Source organism: Eleutherodactylus coqui, chromosome 3 (assembly GCF_035609145.1).
Source record: "Eleutherodactylus coqui strain aEleCoq1 chromosome 3, aEleCoq1.hap1, whole genome shotgun sequence".
Classification (NCBI taxonomy): domain Eukaryota; kingdom Metazoa; phylum Chordata; class Amphibia; order Anura; family Eleutherodactylidae; genus Eleutherodactylus; species Eleutherodactylus coqui.
Genome location: NC_089839.1, coordinates 205,979,532 through 205,999,260, shown reverse-complemented (window position 1 = coordinate 205,999,260; position 19,729 = coordinate 205,979,532). Strand labels below are relative to the sequence as shown.

At 45.3% G+C, this 19,729-nt stretch overlaps 1 protein-coding gene across 2 annotated transcripts in view; it reads right to left on the bottom strand.

Annotated features, from left to right (window-relative positions):
- Nucleotides 1–16,682, bottom strand: part of SLC38A3 (solute carrier family 38 member 3) — a 47,821-nt gene extending 31,139 nt beyond the window's left edge. The window contains exons 1-2 of one of the 2 annotated variants that reach the window (XM_066596874.1): nucleotides 16,501–16,682; nucleotides 4,248–4,317 (exon numbers count right to left, since the gene is read on the bottom strand). The gene's annotated coding sequence lies outside the window, so the exon portion shown is untranslated. The remainder of the gene's footprint in view (nucleotides 1–4,247; nucleotides 4,318–16,500) is intronic. The other variant, XM_066596873.1, reaches the window with a different exon arrangement.
- Nucleotides 16,683–19,729: the final 3,047 nt, after the last annotated feature.

Here is a 19,729-nt window from a genome sequence, read left to right as displayed (position 1 = left end):
TGATTGGTTCACCGAACGCTGCAGTGATTGGCTGTGCCGCGGCACTTAAGAACCAATCAGAGCCAGCGCTTCCTGTAGGCAGCACTGGATGAAAACTACTAGCAAGTCTGCCTAAGCTGCAGAGGAGAAGTGCGGCGGAGCCGAACAGCGCCCATTAGGTGATGTATTGTGTTTTTTGGGTTTTTTTATGCGGCCAGGCTTATTTTCAATGTAGGGATTATATTTCAAGCCCCCCTTACCACCCCAAAAAAAATCCCGACACAAAATCTCGATATCACCGTGAGAAAACACAGCAATATCGCACAGGACACAGATGCGAAATCGCTGTTATTTTCTCGCAGCAATATCACAGTCACCCATGTGAAAGAGTGAAAGATGCCTTAGGATCACAATTACTTGTGTGAATACAGCCTTAGGCCGCTTTCACATGGGCTACAAAATTGTGCAATTTTCTGGTGATGCGAGAGTGTGTGAAACACATGCTTTTCAATGGGTTCCTTCCCATTAGCAATGTTTTCACTGATGCAACGTTGCGAGAAAAAAACATTGCGGCATGCTCTATCTTTCTGCGATGTGCGATTTTTTGTTTAACTATGGAGCCTCCTTGTTTAGGGCATTCCATAGCACAAACTTGTGATATCTGTGCAACACATTTTTAACATTAGAAACTCTTATTAACCTTCTCATGAGAAAATTGCGGGTAACAGAAAAATTTTGCAGAACAAAAAGCATCACTGACGCTACAAAATTGTTGCAATTTTGTAGCAGCGATATCGCTGTCACCCGTGTGAGAGAGGCCTGTCCATGGGCAAATTTTCACTGCGTTCCCCGCTGGGAATGCAGTAAACGCTTTCCATAGCGTTGCTATGGGGAACGCAGTCTCCCTGTCCACGAGCGGAGAATCATGGCGATTCTCCGCTCGTGGGCAGCCAATCGTGGCATGCTGCGAATTGCTGCGATTCTCCGCTGTGAGCCTATCTGTCAGATGGATCTCCGCGGTGAGCCTATCAGCTGGCTCCTGCTCCCCTTCGGTGGCTCCCGTGGACAGGAGCCCTAACACACATATAAATTCCGGACCTGACACCATACTGCTCTATGTATAGAGCAACTTGAGTCCTCCGTCTGCTACATGCTCTGTACTGTTAGAGCAGGAGATGGGGGAGAAGTCAGGCAGAATCCAGTCCAGAACTTCTATGTGGTGTTAATGCCCAGTCGGAGGTAAAGGGCGATGTTGTGCAATGGAGGGATTTATTACTAGTTGAGGTCACAGAGTGAGCACCATTAGTATTTAGGTGCACTATTATTAGTTAGGGCCACAGAGGGGGCACGGTTACTAGCTGGCGCACTATTACCAGTTGGGGCCACAGACTTGACACTATTACTAGTAGGAGTCCACAGAGTGGGCAGGTTTACTGGTTGGGGGCACTATTACTAGTTATGTACATAGAGGGGGCACTATTACTGGTAGGGGCCACAGAGGGGACACTATTACTATTTGTGATCACAGAAAGGGAACTATTACTAGTAGAGGGCATTATTACTAGTCGTGGTCACAGAGAGGGCACTATTACTAATAGGAGCCACAGAGTGGGCAGTCTTACTGATAGGGGGCACTATGACTAGTAGGGGGCATAGAGGGGGCACTATTACTCGTTGTAGTCACTATTATTATGGGGAGGATAATGATAGGGGAATTGGAGGTAGAGTCAGGATAGGAAGAAAATGCAGAAACGAGACGTGGCTAGAAGAAGTCTTCATGGCGGTCTGGGCCCAAACAGAAAAGAGAAACAAAAACAGACAACTCCAGAGAGAGAAGATTTCAGCTGTGCATTCTGAGATTTGTCCTGGGGGTCCCATGAGTTCTATGGATGCCACTGAGGAAATATTGAGGAGTCCCAGAACAATGTATGCATTTTTATGAAGGCATCAGCTGCTAGTGCCCTAAATGGAGGGGTGTCTGTCTGTGTTGATGTCTCGTTGCGGGCCATCATTGGCTGGCCACATTATACAGGGTGCATCAACGGCTGGCACCTTAGTACAGGCCTTAGTGTATAGCACCATAATAATATAAGAAGGGTAACAGCCAGGTTATTCATGCATTTACAGGTAGAACAACATAGGTAACAGTCACATGTTGTGTTAAGCCACGTCCCATAGCGCACCCGCTTTTTACCTAAGCTGTTATGTTTTGGTGTAAAAAAAAGGTGGCAACCCTAGTGACCACAGTTATGTCATGCTAACACAGGTCCCAAGGTCATGGGATGCTGATCTGAAAGTATGTTATGTCATACACGGCTGGCATGAACCGTATGGATGATTCTTATTGGCCATCATGTTATTTCAAAAGTGTGGTGTGACTTGTTAGCAATACCCACTGATGAAGGCTATTCAGACAATATGTGCATTGGCGCAGACACCATCCTGGGTACCCAGACATTGTCACTAAGCATTCTGTGGCCTTACACAACCCCTAATACACCAATATATCCGCCTGCCGTATATCTCACATCAGATGTCTTATTACATATCATCCTCTATAACCCATATTGGGACCATAAACCTGCTCTGCAGGCTCCTCCCACTTGTGGAGGTTCCTCCCCTCAATCTTTATTATGTAGATACATGATAATCTTAATTTTCTCACCGGTATAAATTCTTCTGTCCCTCCCATAATAAAATCATCTCTCCATGTACTGATTTCCTACTGAGCTTGTGTAGCAGCCAATCTGAAGAAGTAGAACTGCAGTGTAAAGCATGGCTGAAAGGTACAGGAGGAGCTTGAGTGGCTTTATGAGATAGGAGATTAATTCTGGACTCCAAGAGACAACACAGTTGGGTTTTATATATATGTGTTCTCTCCATCCTGTGTTTCCCATATCATGAATAGAATGCTAGAACTATAATAAAAACTGAAACACAGACTAGTGAGGTATCTTATAATAGTGTAAATATATTCAGCATTCAGGGTCTGAGTAAAGCTGGGTGACAGTTAGGAGCCGTGTAACAGTGGCCATTAGTAATGGTCAGTCAGCACCAAGAGAGGGAGAATGGGTGGCAAACCGGGAGTTAACCTTTATGTGAATTCCGCTGCAGATCTAGTTAAGGTAACAAACCCTCAAATGGTCACAATGGAAAACTACTCTAAGAAGCAGATAAGAGGCTTCATGTCCCATTACCCAGTGAGTCACCTATAGAGCGCTTACTAATCCAGAGGCAGCAGCGCTCCGATGACCCCCCCCCCCCATACTGTAAATGGAACATTCACAACTACAAGCTACTGCGGCACAGCAGAACTTGATGTAAGCTGTAGGTAGCTACAGACCACAGGTGCCACATAGCTGTAGGGGGTCATGAATGTCCGTCCCTGAGTGCCACAATTCTGTACCAATTCATTTCATAATAAGTATTTACAGAATAAGTACTCTATTACACTGATACAGAGCACCAAATGCCCTGCACAGAGACAGTGTGACAAAATAACACTCTGTAGCTACCACTAGGAGGAACTCACTGTTTGCACGTTTATATAGCTACTACTAGGGGAAGTTCACTGTATACAGATATATACAGCCACCACTACGGGGAGCTCACTATATACAGATATATACAGCAACCACTAGAGGAAGCTCACTGTATATATATATATATATATATATATATATATATATATATATACACAGCTACCACTAGAGGGAGCTCACTGTATACAGATTCATACAGCCACCACTAGGGGGAGCTCCTTGTGTATAGATATATATAGACACCATTAGGGGGAGCTCATTGTATACGGATATATACAGCCACCACTAGGGGGAGCTCGCTGTATACAGATATATACAGCCACCACTAGGGGAAGCTCACTGTAGACAGATATATACAGCTACCACTATGGGGAGCTCACTACATACAGATACATACAGCAACCACTAGGGGGAGCTCACTGTATACAGATATATACAGCCACCATTAGGGGTATGTTCACTGTACACATATATACAACTACAACTAGGGAAGCTCACTCTATATAGAAAAACTTAGCCGCCACTAGAGGAAGCTCACTGTATACAAATATATACAATCAACCACAAGAGGGAGTTCACTGTATACAGATACATACAGCCACCACTAGGGGGAGCACACTACATACAGATATATACAGCCACCACTAGCAGGGGCTCACTGTATACAGATATACTCTTTGTCAAAAACAATTGCGTCCCCCTAGTGGTAGCTAGATAAATACTTACTGTGAATGCAGACGAGCGGGCTGGAACAATCCCCGGCTGTTTCACCTCCATTCACTAGTGATGATTGTTCCTGTGTAAAAGCACAGGAACGATTATCTCTTGTTGAGAATGATGCAGTTCTCGCTCACCTATCATTCAGTGTTTCACATTCCTATATGAACGATCAGTGCTTAAATGGCACGATAAGTGACCGAGCCAGAGCTGATTTTTATGCTAACTGAATGACGAAGGAAAAGTGCACAGTTCTCATTTGTCGTTCAGTCGTTGGCTCGCCTTTATCAATGATCATTCAGACTCACTCGTTTGAGCAATTTTCTGAATGATAATCGTTCCGTGTAATTGCAGTGTAACTCCACAGTAATCCCTATCACTGAAGGCAACTTCATGGTAATCACTGGCACTGGCAGTAACTCCACAGTAATCACTATCACTGGCGGTAACTCCACAGTAATCCCTATCACTGAAGGCAACTTCATAGTAATCACTGGCACTGGCAGTAACTCCACAGTAATCACTATCACTGGCGGTAACTCCACAGTAATCACTATCACTGGAGGTAACTTCATAGTAATCACCATCACTGGCGGTAACTCAACAGTAATTACGATCACTGGGGGTAACTCCACAGTAATCCCTATCACTGGAGGTAACTCCACAGTAATCACTATCACTGGAGGTAACTCCGAAGTAATCACTATCACTGGAGGTAACTTCACACTAATCACTATCACTGAGGCTAACTCCACAGTAATCACTATCACTGGCAGTAACTCCACAGTAATCCCTATCACTGAAGGCAACTTCATTGTAATCACTGGCACTGGCAGTAACTCCACAGTAATCACTATCACTCGAGGTAACTCCACAGTAATCACTATCACTGGAGGTAACTTCATAGTAATCACCATCACTGGCGGTAACTCAACAGTAATTACTATCACTGGGGGTAACTCCACAGTAATCACTATCACTGGAGATAACTCATCACTATCACTGGAGGTAACTCCACAGTAATCACTATCACTGGATGTAACTCCACAGTGATCACTATCACTGGATGTAACTCCACAGTGATCACTATCACTGAGGGTAACTGCATTGAGTAGAACTGGTATTATATATGGTGACTGCACTATTTAGAGGTATACTAGAGCTGAGCGGAGGTATCTAAGCCCGCTGTGTGATAATGTCTTACAGAAAATACATACAAACATTTTTTTGTGAGGCGGGGTCCCATTTCAGAGTTTTACTATTAGGCCCCACAAGTTCTATGTATGTCCCTGGCTATAATAGGTCATGAGTAGCCCCTGAACCACTCGGACACGTCAGAACTATCCACGGGCAACCAGCCTAAAGCCATGTTCTTCACAATCATCCATTAGTCACTCACAGGGCTACAGATGAACAGTAACCAGTCAGAGCGCTGCACTTGGAACACTTCGCGTTGTATCGCCCATTGTTTTCAATGGGGCCGGCAAAAGATTGCACGGCGTGCGAGGTTTCCCACACTCTGCGATCCACGGCGGAGGATCGCTACTTCCCTGAAGTGATGTGAGGCGGCTATGACACAAAAACGCCTCGCATCCGCGGGGAAATCGCACACTGGCGAGCATGATATCGGCTGAGTTTGATGGCTCCATATTGCACTCGCCCAATAAGAAAACTGACAGGAAGAGCAAGTGTAGTCTGAGGGCTCATTCGCACAGGCTATGCACTGCGTGTTTATATACGTGGTTGCGTGCATTTTTGTCGCATATGTGTTTTGGTTTTTTTTGTGTGTAATCCATTTTTCATGTGCACAAAAAGAAATAAACACTAGAAGGCCGATTGATGTCACTTTTTTCTCACTATTGCCTGGCAACATGCGTAAAAAACGTACTGCACAGACATGTAATGTTTGTGTTCGTTGCACTTTTTATGCTACCGTAGATTTTCATGAATATAGACCAAAATAACAAAAGCTGCGATTTAAAAATTTTTTTTTTTTACACACAACATCAATTCGCATAAGGGTATATCTAAGCAGCAATTTTTCTGTCTGTTTTCTGGACTGAAATCGGACAAAAATTAAGCATATTTTTCTGAAAGTTTTTTATCACACATGCAATTTTTTTAATTGGACGAACAGTCTGCGCAAAAAAAAAAATTGCAGCATATCCTATTTTGTTGTGGTTTTCGGATATTCATGTCGGAGGGCGCCTTTAGACGACCGTATATCGTCCGGGTGCCGATATACGGCGTCCCTCTCTGCAGGGGGAGGAGGCTGGAAGAGTCGGGAGCAGTGCTCTGAGCTCCCGCCCCTCGCCTCTATTTGCAATGGGAGGGTTCGGCAGAGCTAAGTCCCGAGATGTAGCTCCGCCCCCCCTCTCATTGCAAATAGTGACGAGGGGCGGGAGCTCAGTGCACTGCTCCCGCCTTTCCAGCCTCTTTCCCCTGCAGAGAGGGATGCCGTATATAGGCACCCGGCTGATACGGTTGTCTGAAAACGTCCTAAGGGTGCAATAAAAAAACGGATTGCATTTGTTTTTTCTGTGTTTTGCACAGCAAAGGCCCCGTAGAAGTCTATGGGAGGTGCCAAATAAGCAAGGGGAAGCGTGAAACACTGCGGAAAATGCAGAGAGAAGAATAAATCGGACATCATCAGGCTAATTAGCTTTTTATTCCATTGAAAGGGTGTATCTCACATGTGTGAACAGGTCATGTATACGCAAAAAGTACAGTAATATGTGCCGACACGCGCACAAATGTACCTCATCCAACCTCATTCATGCGCAAATACGCTACGCTGCAGTGAGCATTTTTCCACATACGGGTATGTGAAGCCGCTCTTAGAGGACTTGAAGGAAGAGAGGGCCATGTTGGATTTTTCTAGTGCGGCTTCCTCTATAACAAGTGCAAAAGACTTGACAAACCAAACGCAGATGGCGATCTGCCTGCAGCGAGCATGGCGGTCACACGGAGCGTTAGCACAATATTTGCATTAACACTGAAGCACTTGTGGAATGTGGGGTGTGAGGAGTAATGAGCGGTTACTGCGGGTCTGTGGGGCGAAGGGACATATCACATAGGCCATCACAGTCATACATTGTATGTACATCATGTCCCTCACTGGGGTTTACATAGGAAGACCCCCCGATGTCACTGACCCGGACAAATGACGGGATACAGCCCTCACTGAGGTAAAAAGACAGCGAGGTCCGTAACTTGTAAACACTGCGGCGCACGCGGGGGGTAACGGCAACAATCTGCCCAGTGGGGAAAGCAATAACCGGCAGGAATAACAAGGAACAAAACCGCAGAAACGCTAACATTCAGAAGAGCGACTACGAAGATTCTTCACTCCACAAGAAGTCCAAAAATCTCAGGTGCCCCTCATATAATATCTAGCCATGCGCAATACGACTGCTGACCCCCTGGGTTCTGGAAGGAAAGATGGCACACAGATTAAATGCTGGAAGGTCATAACCAGATGACACTGCACCTTTTACTTGACTTCTGTAGAACATTGTAGAAATCTGCGCAGATCGTCATAAAGATGTTTAGCATTACGTAAAACTGTCTCGGTGCCTTATGGGGATTTCCGAGCGCTCGGTCTGCCATATTAACGCTGCTTCTACAGGCGACTGAATTTATCTTTCATGCAAAAGGCTGTAAAACTCTGGAATAAAGCTTATCCGCTCCGGGGTGCCGATTGGAATTTCACATTTTCATCACTTTTATCCAACGTTCTGCAGTCAGATTGTCAGCTCTTCAGACCAAACCTCAGGCTGCGTCCCAAGCCTGATGTTATAGCATGTGAGTTCAGCTCTGGAGTGTAATACAGGATGTAACTCAGGATCGGTACAGAAGCAATAACCGCCCAACAATCATCCTGTGTAAAAGGACCCCAAATTATGTATGTACACAGTGACTCCACCAGCAGAATAGTGAGTGCAGCTCTGGAGTATAATAGAGGATGTAACTCAGGAGCAGTACAGGATTAGTAATGTATGTACACAGTGACTCCAGCAACAGAATAATGAGTGCAGCTCTGGAGTATAATACAGAATGTATTTCAGGATCAATACAAGATAAGTAGTGTATGTACACAGTGACTCCAGCAACAGAACTGTGAGTGCAGCTCTGGAGTGTAATACAGGATGTAACTCAGGATTAGTACAGGATAAGTAATGTATGTACACAGCGACTCCGCCAGCAGAATAGTGAGTGCAGCTCTGGAGTATAATACAGCATGTAACTCAGGATCAACACAGAATAAGTAATGTATATACAAAGAGACCCCTCCAGCAGAATAGTTAGTGCAGCTCTGGAGTGTATATTACTAACAGGTGAAGGCTCAATAGTTAGGGGTGCTATACATGACTATGCTATAAGTCATAATACTATATATGAGGCTGCTAAAGGTAAGGGTGCTATACGTGGCCATGCTATAAGTTATGGTATTATACATGAGGCTGACCATGTTATAGGTGATAATACTATATATGAGAGTGCTATACATGGCCATGCTTTGATAGCATTATACATGAGCGCGCTGCAGAGGTATTTTTCCATCTTCCTTGTTTGCATAGATTACCCAGAGGAGCTAGCATGGCCTTATAAGTCTCCTTACTCACCATCTAGGTGTCCCCACACCCCTTCTGGGTGCTCTTCTTGGGGAGAGACGTTGCCATCCCCCAACCTACTCACCCCCTAGGTGTCTCTACACACTTTTTCGGTGCTCTCCTTAAGGAGACACGACACCCCCTCCTGACCCACATGAGGGCACAACCTGTATAACCGGGGGTGCTATACATGACCATGCTATAGGAAACGGTAATATACATGAGGGTGCTGTAGATGATGTTGCTATACATGGCCACACTATAGATGAGAGTACTATACATGAGGATGCCAAAGGTGAAGATGCTAAACATGAACATTCTGTAGGTGATACTGCTATAAGTGAGGGCATTAAAGATAAGCATGCTATGTGTGACAATACTATACATGAGAGTGGTATACCGTGGTCATGTACAGTGCCCTCACCTATATGTGATGGTACTATACATGAGTGGGCTATAGGTAAGGGCATTATACATGACCATGCTATGGGTGATAGCACTATACATGAGGGAGCTATAGGTGAGGATACTACATATGACCATGCTATCAGTGACTACTATACATAACAGTGCTATAGGTGAATACTCTGAATCAATATGCTGTAGCTGATGGTCCTACACATCAGTGTGCTATAGGTGACAGTGCTATACATGAGCTTGCCATAGGTAATGGTGTTTCAGGGTCCTATATGTTTTGGAGGTATACATGAGGGAACTATAGGTAATAGTGCTGCTGAGAGTGTGAGGGTGTTATAGATGAGGATACCATAGGTGAGAGTTCTATACATGAGCATGCTCTAGGTGATAGTACTATATATGAGGATACGAAAGATGAAGATGCTTTAGACTGCCTGTCCACGGGCGTTTTTGGATTGCGTTTCCCGCGGTGATATTCCGGCCGGGGGGAACGCAATGCACACTTTCCATAGCCTTGCTATTGAAAGCGCAGCCCCCTGTCCACGAGCGGAGAATGATAGTAATTCTCTGCTCGTGGCCGGCAAATTGCACCATGCTGCGAATTGCCGCCATTCTCCGCGGTCAGCCTATTTGTCAGATAGGCTGACCGCAGAGATCCGTCTGCAGGCTCCTGCTCCTGGGCGGCGGCTCCCGTTGCAGCGATCAGCCGCGGGATACCGCAACGCCCATGGACAGGCAGCCCTAAATGATGGTACTATAGGTGAGGGCACTATATAAGACTGTAATATAGGTGACCAAACTACAGATTATTGTACTATAGATGCTATACATGAGAGTGCTACAGGTGCTGCAGAGGATATCATGTCTTGTTGCCTCTGGCTGACAGTTAATAGCCAACGACCCCTGTGCGGGGTCATCTGTGATATTAGAGGAGTTTATATGGCTAAGGTGTGTACTGCTCCTGGATCTGAAGCCTTAGATGCTGAAAGTCCTGCGCAGCCTAAATACGGATATTACTGGAAACTGCGAAGTGTTGATGTTGGAGAAAATAGTGTCTGCAAGGGAAAATATTCCACTACATAACCCCGTCCATCCCCGTGCATCTGCTGCCATTAAAGGAGCCGCAGCGGGGTGTTAACAGCCTAGCACAGGGGGAATCTCAGCCCTCAAGGCTCATTTTGGGTATATAGCAACTCCATAGGGAATGATGAGGGTTTGTTACAATGTATCAGTGCAACCAATCCTCTGTGAGTCACACACATCTTTACCCTCTCTAGTTTGTTACAATGTATCAGTGCAGGCAATCCTCTGTGAGTATTGTTCCATCTCTCTTATTCACAGACCCAAAGCACAGATCTCTACTAGAGATGAGCGAACGTACTCGTAATGAGTACTTACGCACCCGAGTACCGCCATTTTCGAGTACTTCAGTACTCGCGCGTAAAGATTCGGGGGGCGCCGGGGGGCGGGGAGAGGCGCGGCGGTGCGGGGGGTAGCAGCGGAGAACAGGGGGGAGCCCTCTCTCTCTCCCTCTCCCCCCCACTCCCCGCTGCAACCCCCCGCGCCGCCACGGCGCCCCCCGAATTTTTTCGCCCAAGTACGGAAGTACTCGAAAATCGCGGTATTCGGGCGAAAAAGGGGCGGGGCCGAGCACGTTCGCTCATCTCTAATCTCTACCCTTTCTAGTTTGTTACAATGTATCAGTGCAGGCAATCCTCTGTGAGTCACACAGCAGCAGCACAGATCTCTAGTTTGTTACAGTGTATCAGTAGAAATGCAGGATGTTTAGCTGACAGAAGATTGTGTCTGTGGTAATTGTGATACGTGAATGCCTGGTTCTCACGCTTTTTTGGAGCTCATCTCATCTGGCGGTCCTGTCTTGGCTTGCAAGATGCGCTGGAATGTGAGAAAGGTTTAAAGCCGGCACCTTAGAGCTCATTACAGAAAGGGGCAGATTTAACACGGTCTCCCTGTCTGCAGATCACCCTCAATACTGGGACACAGCCCCCTGTGTGAAGCGTATCCCAATACCAGGCCATTGCCTCTGTGTGCAAGTAGCCCCCATTGCTGGGACACAACCCCCTTGTGTGAAGGTCACCCCCAATATTGTGACAACCCCCTTGTGTATAAGTAACCTCTAATACTGGAACACTACTACAGTGTAAAGGCACTCCCAAAAATGATATATAGCCCCTCTGTGTGCAGTTCATCCCCAGTACTAAGACACAACCCCCTGTGCACAGCACACATCCAATATTGTTAAACAGCTCTCTTCCGTAGGTTATCTCAAACACTGCAACACTACCCCCCATCTACAGGTCACCCAAATACCAGGACATTGCCCCTTTGTGTGCAGCTAACCCCCAATACTGAGACACAGCCCCCTTGTGTGCAGCTCTCCCCCAATATCGTGACACAGCACCCCTGTGTACAGGTCATGCCTTATACTGAGACACTACTCCCATGTGAAGGTCACCGCCAAAAATTAGAGATACAGCCCTCTGTGTGCAGTTCACCCCCAGTACTAAGACACAGCTCCCTTGTTACGTGACATGATCCCCGTGCACAGGTCAACCCAATACTAGGGCACAGCCCCTCTGTGTGCAGGTCACCCAAATGCTTGGACATAGCCCCACAGTACTAAGACAGAACCCATATTACATAACCTCCGATACTGTGCCATGACCCCCATGCACAGGTCAACCCAATACAAGTGCACAGCCACTCTGTGTGCAGGTCACCCCAAATACTTGGACATAGCCCCACAGTACTACGACAGAACCCATATTACATAACCTCCGATACTGTGCCATGACCCCCATGCACAGGTCAACCCAATACTAGTGCACAGCCACTCTGTGTGCAGGTCACCCCAAATACTTGGACATAGCCTCCCTCTGTGCCCAGGTCCCCCCAATACTGAGAAACAATCCCCCCAATGTGCAAGTCACTCCAATACTGGGCTTCAGCCCCCTGTGTATGCAGGTTACCCCAATACTGGGATGCAGCCCCCTCTGTGTGCAGGTCACCCCAATACTGGAACATTGCCCCAAATTTGCCCTATAGATGGTATAATTGCGATTTCTGTGTCTGGATCTGGAGACGTCGAGAGAAGGAGACACGTGAATCGCCCGGTGCGACTTGGAATAGAAGGTACATGTTGGCACAGTCAGGGCAGCAGGAGGGCGTGGCCACAGAAGCGGCAAAACTGTATTTAACCACACTTACGTGCATGCGGGAAGCACAGCGATTATTACCTTACAAGTTCTATTAACTGTTGAGTTTTAGTATCCGGGACACAAAGACGTTTGTTTCAGCTTCCAAGGAGCCGATAATTAAATCCCAGGTCACTGCTCGCCCGGCGTCGCTACTGTACATACTGGACCCTTAACCACTGAGCCAGCAGCAGCTCTTAATCTCCAGCACCTGCTGAGAGCATTACATTAATATATATGTATATGAAATACACAAGATTAACCACTCACATCACTACACAAAAAGTGGCTGATAACAGAGAATACCGCATATTATCACTTGCTAAAACTTCTTCCCACAAGCATAAGCGCATTTCAGCTGTGCAAATACACCTGAGTATTTTGCCAGCTCCAGCGTGTTTTTGTGTGTGCAAATGCACTGCGTGCGCAGCGAATACATATGTCATGTGCATTTACGCACGACCACTGATTGCAATGGGCTCATGCAGGGTTCAAATACGCACCAAGCTAAGTCATGCTGCGTATTTTTTCACAGGGTCGCACACTGTGTGAAGAAAATATGTACATTCAGTGCATATTACAAGCGTAAAATTTGCATGCGTCATATGCTGCGCAAATATGTCCATGTGAATAAGCCCCAAAAGTCCTAAATGGCTGAGAATGTAGAACAACAGACTGCATAGAGCGACAAAGTAAATGACGAGCATTACTGCCCCTTTAAGAGAATCTTCAAAACTTCAAATACAAGGGATAAAGTGAAAGATTACGTCTCCCAGGTAACACCTGAGATGAAGCCCTTCATTATCCCTAAGGCCCATTTAGACGGGACGAGTGTCGGGCAAATGATGCCCGACACTCGTCCCCGCACATACTAGCTCCCATGCGCCTGCACGGGAGCTAGTATCGCTGGCTCACAGCGGGGGGGGCAGGAGGAGATTTCTCTCCTTGCTCTCCCCTGCCCCACTCCATTGCCTTAACATAGCGGCTGTTCAGTACTGATGAATGATCAGCATTCAGCTCATAATCAATCGTTTATGCTGCATACATTTATCCCCCCCACATTATCGATTATCCTCCCCCATTAACCCCATCACATTATTCTGTATCCTCTCCCTGTTATCTCCCCCCACTATCCTTTAACTTCCCCCACATTATCTATTTTCTCCTTCCTCTATTATCTGTTATCCTCCTCCCCTTAATTCCCCCACTATCAGTTATGCCCCCATTATCTTTCCCCCTTGCTAACCACTCTCCTCCCATTATTTCCCTCCACATTATCCATCATCTCTACCTACATTATCTTTAATCGCTCCCACTATGTTATACCTCATTTTCTTCCCCATTATCTGTTATCCACCCCCCCCAACACTATCTGTTATCCTCCTCCAGTTATTCCTCCCCCCCCCCCCTCCCACACATCCATTATCCGTTATCCTCCTGCCGTTACCCCCCACCTGCCACCCGTGGAATATAAAAATCACGAGACTGGATCTGTGGATGAAATTAAAACATCAAGGCCTTTTCCGCCTCATTCCCGCTAATCTCTTGTGCGGATTATTGGCAGTAATCTCTAATAGTCCATTAATTACACATCTCCTCTAATATTTTATAATCTCCCCAGTAAAGAGACCGAGGGGCCAATTGTATAAATTCTGGTTCCCCTCAACTAGATACGGGGAACCAACCACCGAGGAGCTTACAATCACATCATACAATACATGTCACCATTGCTCCCAGGAGTTTACACTCACACTACTGGCGTAACTACAGGGGATGCAGGGGATGCGGTTGCACCATGGCCCAGGAGGCTAAGGGGGCCCATAAGGCCTCTCCTCTCCATATAGGGAGCCCAGTACTATGAATAAAGTATTATAGTTGGGGGCCCTGTTACAGGTTTTGCATTGGAGCCCAGAAGCTTCAAGTTACGCCTTTGACTCACATCATACAATACATGTAGCCTCTGCTCCCGGGAGCTTACACTTATACCGTACATTACTGCTGCTCCCAGGAGTTTACACTCATACCGTACAATACGTGTTACCTCTGCTCCCAGGAGCTTACACTTATACCATACTGTACATGCAACTGTTACTCCCAGGAGCTTACACTCATACCATACAGTACATGTAACTGCTACTCCCAGAAGCTTACACTCATACCATACAGTACATGTAACTGCTACTCCCAGAAGCTTACACTCATACCATACAATACATATTACCACTGCTCCCAGGATCTTATACCGTACAGTATATGTAACCGCTGCACCCAGGAGCTTACACTCACATTGCACAATACAAGTAACCGCTGCTCCCAGGAGCTTACACTTATACCATACAGTACAGGTAACCACTGCTCCCCGGGGGCTTACACTTATACCGTACAATACATGTAACCGCTGCTCTCTGGAGCTTACACTCATACCATACAGTACATATAACCGCTGCTCCCGGGAGCTTACACTTATAGCACACAGTACAGGTAACCGCTGCTCCCGGGAGCTAACACTTATAGCGTACAGTACAGGTAACCGCTGCTCCCGGGAGCTAACACTTATAGCGTACAGTGCAGGTAACCGCTGCTCTCGGGAGCTTACACTTATACCGTACAGTACAGGTAATCGCTGCTCCCGGGAGCTAACACTTATAGCGTACAGTATAGGTAACCGCTACTCTCAGGAGCCTACATTCATACCGTACAATTCATTTTACCGCTGCTCCTAGGAGCTTACACTCATACTATACAATACATGTTACCTCTGCTCGGAGGAGCTTACACTCATACCATACAATAAATGTAACCACTGCTCTCAGGAGCTAACACTTATAGCGTACAATACATGTAACTGCTGCTCTCAGGAGCTTACACTCATACCGCACAGTATATGTAACTGGTGCTCCCAGGAGCTTATACTTATACCGTACAGTACAGGTAACCACTGTTCTCAGGAGCTCACACTCATACCATACAGTATATGTAACCGCTGCTCTCAGGAGCTTACACTCATACAGTACGGTATATGTAACCGCTGCTCCCAGGGGCTTACACTTATACCGTACAGTACAGGTAACCGCTGCTCCCGGGAGCTTACACTCATACTATACAATACATGTTACCTCTGTTCCCAGGAACTTACACTCATACCATATAATATATGTAACCATTGCTCTCAGGAGCTTACACTTATACCATACAGTACATGTAGCCACTGCTCCTGGGAGCTAACACTCATACCGTACAGTACAGGTAAGCGCTGCTCTCAGGAGCTTACACTTATACTGTACAATACATGTAACTGCTGCTCCCAGGAGCTAACACTTGCACTGTAGTGCGACCATTCATTATAAGAAGCATGGTTATCGGTATGTCACTCATAGCTGTACAACAGATCTATCCTCAATCTGATCATGTACTCTCCCTAAGCTTTTCTAAAGACTTATCCTCAGCCTGACCATGTACTCTCCATACAGATGTATGACGGATCTATCCTTAATCTGACCATGTACTCTCCCTACAGATGTACTACATATCTTTTCTTAACCTGACCATGTACTCTCTATTCCGCTGTACGTTAGATCTATTCACAGTCTGACCATGTACTCTGTGTATAGTTGTACTACAAGTCTATCCTTAGTTTGACCATGTACTTTCTATATAGCTGTATGACAGATCTATCCACAGTCTGGCCATGTACTCTCTATACAGCTGCATGACAGATCTATCCAGTCTAACCATGTACTCTACATACAGCTGTACTACAGATCTATCCTCAGTCTAACCATGTACTCTCCGTACAGCTATGACAGATCTATCCTCAGTCTGACCATGTACTCTGTATACAGCTGTATGACAGATCTAAGACTACATAAAGCTGCATGACAGATCTACCCTCTCAGCCAATAATATATCTACATGCATTATAATTATTCTAACCATGTGCTTTGGGTCCAGCTGTACTAATCTCTCCATGCCCAAGTGCGGCACTGACAACATTTGGTGCCATCTCTCTGTACTCACATGTGCCTGAAGTTCTGTCCTGTAGAGTCCTGGAGGCGCTAGGAGTCCGGATCTAGGGGCAGGGGGCACGATGGCTGGCAGTGGAGGATAGAGGTAAGGAGGTTGGCAGTGGAGGCTAGTGCTCCGTACGGCTGGCAGTGGACGGTGACTGAGGTTGGCACAGTTACTGGCAGAGCATTTAAACCTCCAGCTCAGGGTGCCCGGGGGCCGCACAGTTAATGATTGCTGGCTCCGCCCACTGTCCGGGTGGGGGTGCGGGGGGGGGGTGAAAGAGACATTTGTTACTTTGTGTCCACGAAACTCTGCTCACCTCCTACCCACAGCGAGACATGCAGTCTATACATAGCAGCCTCCACCTATATACATATAGTCTAAACATAGTAGCTAACACCTATGTGCATACAATCTATATCACACAACGCCTATATAGTGTATACATAGGACCCCTATATACATAGTCTATGCGTAACCATCAATTCTATACACATAGTCCATACATAGCACCCAACAGCTATATACATATAGTCTATGCCTAGCAATCTACACCTATATACGTACAGTCTATACTTGGCACCCAACACCTATATACATACAGTCTATACATAGCACCAAACATCCATATACATAGTTTATACATAGGACCCAACACCTATGCACATACAGTCTATACATAGCATTCTACACCTATATACATACAGTCGATACATAGAACCCAACACCTATATAATACAGTCTAACATTGCACTGAACAGCTATATACATACAGTCTATACATAGATCTCTACACCTATGTACATACAGTCTATACATAGATCTCTACACCTATGTACATACAGTCCATACATAGGACCAAAACCCTATAAACATATAGTCTAATCATAGCACCCTACACCTATATACATACTTTATACATAGCATCCAACAGCTATGTACATAGTCTATACATAGCACTCTACACCTATATACATGCAATCTATACATAGCACTCTACACCTATGTACATTCAATAAATACATAACACCAAACACCTATATACATAATCTATACATAGCACCCAATAACTATGTACATACAGTCTATACATAGCACCCAACACCTATAGAATACAGTCTAACATTGCACCCAACACACACACACATATATATATATATATATATATATATATATCTACGTAGATACAGTCTATACATAGCATCAAAAACCTATATACATAGTCTATGCATAGCACCCAACAGCTATGTACATATAGTCTATACATAGTATTCTACACCTATGTACACACAGTCTATACATAGCACCAAACACCTAAATACATAGTCTATACACAGAATCTTATACCTATATACATAGTCTATATATAACACCCAACACTTATACACATACAGTCTATGCATAGCACCAAACACCCATATACATAGTCTATACATAGCTCTCTACACCTATATACATACAGTGTATGCATAGCACCCGACACCTATATAATACAGTCTATACATAGCAACAAAAACCTATATACATACAATCTATACACAACACCTTACAGCTATATACTTCGTCTATACATAGCACCAAACACTTATGTGCATACACCCATATACATAGTCTATACATAGCACTCTACACCTATATACAAATAGTTGATACATAGCAGCCAACACCTATATAATACAGTCTAACATTGTACCCAACACCTATATACATACAGTCTATACACAGCATCTCACACCTATATACATACAGTCTATACGCAGCATCTTACACCTATATACATATGACCGAACACCTGTGTACATAGTCTATACATAGAACTCTACACCTATATACATGCAGTAGATACATAACACTTAACACCTATATAATACAGTTTATACATAGCGCCCAACACTTATATACATACAGTCTATACTTAGCATTCTACAGCTATATACATACAGTCCACACAGTGTTATCCATATTATATATTTATAGCATGCTACAGACATTGTATAGGTATCATAGAAGGCTACATATGCTGTGTAGGTACAGTGTAGGAGGCTTTATATATATTATATAAGCACAGTACAAGCCCATAGCAGACAATAGATACGGTATAGATGCAGTACAGGTCTGTAGCAGGCTATATGCACTATATAATGACATGGTGCAAACATCAGACCAAATTTTAAAACGGCCACTACAGCACTTATGGTGAAGACCATTTTTGGAAACCTCCAGTAGTGACTGCTCCAGAAATCATAGATGCCATCCAGGACATGATTCTGGAAAACTGGCGAATTGCTGCAAAGATGATAACTAGAGATGAGCGAGTATACTCGCTAAAGGCAATTGCTCGAGCGAGTATTGCCTTTAGCGAGTACCTGCCCGCTCGAGACAGAAGGTTCAGGTGCCGGCGCGGGGGAGCGGTGAGTAGCAGCAGTCAGCAGGAGGGAGTGGGGGGGGAGAGTGGGAGAGAGAGATCTCCCCTCCGTTCCGCCCCGCTCTCCCCCGTAGCTCCCTGTCCGCTGCCTCCCGAACCTTTAGTCTCGAGCGGGGGAGATACTCGCTAAAGGCAATGCTCGCTCGAGCGAGTATACTCGCTCATCTCTAATGATAACCAAGACTCCAGACATTTTGAACATGAGTGAGTCCTGAAATGTTTGTCAGCAGATCAAAAATGGGCCAAGTGCACAACTCCTGGGGAATTCTGCAGCATTTTCAGAGGGATGCTTTCTTGTCTCAACTGGTGGTGATGGATGAGACATGGATTTTTATGTATGATCCGGAGTCAAAAGAGTGGATAAAATAATAGACACAGTGGTCCCCCGCATCCAAAAAAAGTTCAGAGGGCAAATGTCATCATCCAAAGTGATGGTGTCTATCTTCTGGGATAAGATGGGTACTGCTTGTGGACGACCTTCCAAAGGTCATGGCTGTATATTAGACAGTACTTCTGAAAGGAATTGAAGAAGGCAAAAATTTGCAGAAAGTTGACTAAAGTGTTGTGTTACTTCCTATAGAGTGACTATCACCCAGAGAACACTGGCTGACCTGGGCCTAGAGCTGCTGATCCATCCTCCTTATTCGCCTGATCTGGCACCCTCATATTATCAAATGTTTCCTGATTTAAAGAAACACCACAAGGGAGCCAAATTTCCCTCAATTTCAGATGCAATTGCAACAGTTGTAATCTGCTTTGCCACCCAACCAAAGGAATTCCATCTGAATGGGTTGAAGAAGTTGTAACGACTAG